Source organism: Mastomys coucha, unplaced genomic scaffold (genome assembly GCF_008632895.1).
Source record: "Mastomys coucha isolate ucsf_1 unplaced genomic scaffold, UCSF_Mcou_1 pScaffold12, whole genome shotgun sequence".
In the NCBI taxonomy this organism is placed as follows: Eukaryota; Metazoa; Chordata; class Mammalia; order Rodentia; family Muridae; genus Mastomys; species Mastomys coucha.
In genome coordinates this window covers 73,304,646-73,308,272 of record NW_022196894.1, presented here as the reverse complement: position 1 = coordinate 73,308,272, position 3,627 = coordinate 73,304,646, and the positions used below count along the sequence as shown (strand labels likewise).

Below are 3,627 nucleotides of genomic sequence, written 5' to 3'. Positions count from 1 at the left end.
CACCTAAATAAACATTTTGATATACTCAGTTTTTATTTTATGAAATTTAAAAGATAATTTAGGGCTGGAGATATGACTTGGTAGTTGACATCTTGTTTAAGAATACAGGTCCTGGCTTCAATTCATAACAACACAATAAAATTCTCTGCTGTTTAACTTGCTCATTGATCCATAAGATGTTTCAAAATACAGTGCTTGGCCTGCATGTCATTACTGAAGTGTTGCTGCTCATATTCATGGTGGTAAAAGACCTTCTGTATTTGGGTCTTCTTCTTCTTCTTCTTCTTCTTCTTCTTCTTCTTCTTCTTCTTCTTCTTCTTCTTCTTCTTCTCTTCTCCTTCTCCTTCTCCTTCTCCTCCTTCTCCTCCTCCTCCTCCTCCTTCTCCTCCTCTTCCTCCTTCTCCTCTTCCTTCTTCTTCTTCTTCTTCTTCTTCTTCTTCTTCTTCTTCTTCTTCTTCTTCTTCTTCTTCTTCTTCTTCTTCTTCTCCTTCTTCTTCTTCTTCTTCTTCTTCTTCTTGTTAGATAGTTTCTTTATTTACATTTCAAATATTATCCTCTTTTCTGGTACAACCCTCTCCAGATTCTCCCATTCTCTTCCCCCTCCTCCTGCTTCTGTGAGGGTGTTTCCCCACCCTCCCACCCACTCCTACCTCCCCACCCTGGCATCTCTCCCTCACCTGTGCTGCCACACACAGCAAACAAGTTGAGGGGTCTATGCGTGGTCACAGTGTGCTTTCTGGGTCTGTGGATGGACAGCTTCTTACTATACTATCCATCACATGGAAAGAGAGATGAATGAGTTCATATGGGTCCCTTTATAATGATATCAATCTCATTTGTGAAGAATACACCTTCATAACCAAATGAACCCCTAAAGGGCTTTCACATATGATTACATGGAGGCTTAGGTTTTAGCATGTAGGCTATGGGGAGATGCAAACATCATATATCCACAGACTGTAGTTAGTGTTGTAGGAACTGAAGTAAGAAAGGCAGAGAATATGGAGTGGGTTACCAGTTATGTGCTAGACCACAGCAGAAGGACCACATCGAATGTTAGAAGAGCTTGGTATTCTGCAGTAGAACAGATAGCTGGGAATCTGTTGCCATTTTCTAACAACAGAGCCATGGGTAGGTAATTTAGTCATAAATTTAAAAATCATCAGCTTTCCCTGATCCTAGAGACATTGCAGGTGTGGCTACTGTGTCATGTGTGCCTCATTAGGTGGCAGAGGGAAGGGAAGCTATATCTACACTCAGTGTTCTGACCTATGAACATCTGAATGAATAGTACTCTAACATTCCCTGATACAAGCAGGCCTGTGGCAACATCAGTCTGGTGCTAGGGTGCCTGGATAGGGAGACAGCCTGAGAGAACCACCAGTCTAGCACTGCACAGGCTGTGATGGGCTCCCAGGGCAGGGAGTGAGTCCAAGACAACCCTTGCCTGGAGCCATTCATCTGCAACCACACTGGGTCTCAGATCAGGGACCCAGACAGTGAGCTAGTCTGAGATGCCTCTTGGCCTGATGCTTCACAGGTCCAGGTGAGCAAACCACACTCTAGATGACCACAGCCTGGCACCATAATGCACAGGATGGGTTTAGCACTCCTGAGACCACCCCTGAGATGACCCCAGACACTCAGAGACCCCTGGTGCCACTAAGAGGAGCAAGTGAGTGGTGGAGAAATGGAAGGGAAAGAGAAACAGGAGGATGTGGGCAGAGTGAAGAGAGGCAGAACTAGAGACTTGAGGGTAGTGAGGAGCAGCCTGATGTGAGTAGCCAGTGATGCCACCTGGCATTATGAGAGAGTCCTGGCCAGTGCTGCCACCAAGGATAATATATAGGTCCATAGACCTGCAGCAGCAGGGGTCAGTTACCACTAAAAGCCAAACACACATTCTTGGTCTGGGTTGCCACCTGGGGACATGTTGTTGTCTGAGGACTATGCAGAACTGACCCCACTCCTTACATGGGAATTCTTAGAGAGCTAGCTCTGAGGGCATGAGAACAGGAGAGCTGACCTCATCCTCAGTCAGCTGCAGTACTCCAGAGAGCAGAGCCTTAACCTTGCCTGGGCAACATAGTAGAACTGACCCTGGTGGTGAAAGCCTGGGTGAGCCAGCCCCGAAGGCATGCGAGTCTTAGAGCTAGCTCCAAACCTGGTATGTTGTGTGGTGACATGGGCAAGGGAGAAATGCCCCCTCTTCTTGCCCCTTACCACATACAGCAGGCAGGAGAGCTTGCACTAAGTGGGAGAGCTGATCCTGTCCCTCACCAGCTACAGCACTTGGGAGAGCTGACCCTGAACCTCACCTGAGCAGCACAGTAGAATGACCCAGAGGACAAGAGAGCTGTCCCTCACCTGCTTCAGCACTCAGTAGGCCCTGTAACTCGCCTGGACAGCACAGTAGAGCTGTACCCTGATGGCCACATGATGAGCCAGCCCCGAGGGTGTGAGTGTGGGAAAGCTTTCCCCTCAACTTGTTTGTTGTGTGGTGAGGGGGAGATGCCCTCCTCTCCCCTGTCTCCTTGACACCTACGGGAGGCAGGATAACTGGTCCTGGGGTGATAAGAGTGGGAGAACTGGCCATGTCCCTCACTCACTATAACAATCAAGAGAGCAGGGACTGCATCTGTATGTTGCCTGAGGAGCAGGCTAGAGCTGGCCCCGGTTTCTTGTGTTGTTGGTGAGCTGGCCATACTCCAAAAGCAGGAGAGCTGGTGGGCTGATGAGCTCAGAAACACCTTAGACCCAGATCCAGGGTGTTAAATCGGCCCACCTCAGCATCTATGCTATAGATAAACTTCTGGAGGGCATGAAGGGGTTGGCCTTTTGGATTGAAATCTATAGGATTTCCATGACACAGAGCAACAACAGGATATCCAAGAAGATTCCCGGTGAGGTTCTAATATTGATAGAGTAGTAGAAGTCAGAGGCCTCGTACCAGACCAATGAGTCATTGCGATGAACATTTGCAAGCAAAGGGCGTACTGTGGGACACACTGTGACACTCTACAGTTTCCACAATGAATTTTTTCCTTTGTTTGTGGGGAGGCTGCAAAGGGAAAAGAAGGGTACAAGGGGAGGGGAGATGAGTGGGATTGGGGTGCATGATGTGAAATTCACAAAGAACCAATAAAAAGGTACAACAAAGCAGAAAACAAGAAATCATCAGCTTCCCCTGTTAATAATAAATTGGTGCTCAAAAATGTCAAGTGTACACTTGCAATAATAAGTAATCATTGTATATTTGTTTTAATGCTACTAGTAAGTAGCTTGATAAAAATCTGTGAACTGGCTAATTAATTTCATCATCAACATAGCTGAAAGATCCATATGTTAATACCATTTTAGACTATACACATAATGTTTGAATCTCATTTTAATAACATAAAGATTCATGTTTGCAAGGTCATACTGGAATTGTAGATGTTTTAATAGCAACTAAAGTATTTATCATTTCTTCCCACCAAAATTTCACAATATTTTTTCATATTAAAGCTATTTTTAGTGAAGTTATGGGTTTCTTTATACATTTTCACATTCACTCATTCTCAGCTGCTTCCTCAACACTACTTTTTACTTTCCCAACATTTCCTTTTGTCTCTAAGATTCTCCTCT

At 45.4% G+C, this 3,627-nt stretch overlaps 1 long non-coding RNA gene and 1 other non-coding gene across 2 annotated transcripts in view; one reads left to right on the top strand and one right to left on the bottom strand.

Annotated features, from left to right (window-relative positions):
* The window catches only part of LOC116086504, a 22,059-nt gene that overhangs the window by 7,366 nt on the left and 11,066 nt on the right, over positions 1-3,627 (bottom strand). The window lies entirely within an intron of this gene.
* Positions 1,172-1,303, top strand: LOC116086714. Its single transcript, XR_004117080.1, has one exon. It is a non-coding gene; the product is annotated as a small nucleolar RNA SNORA17 (small nucleolar RNA).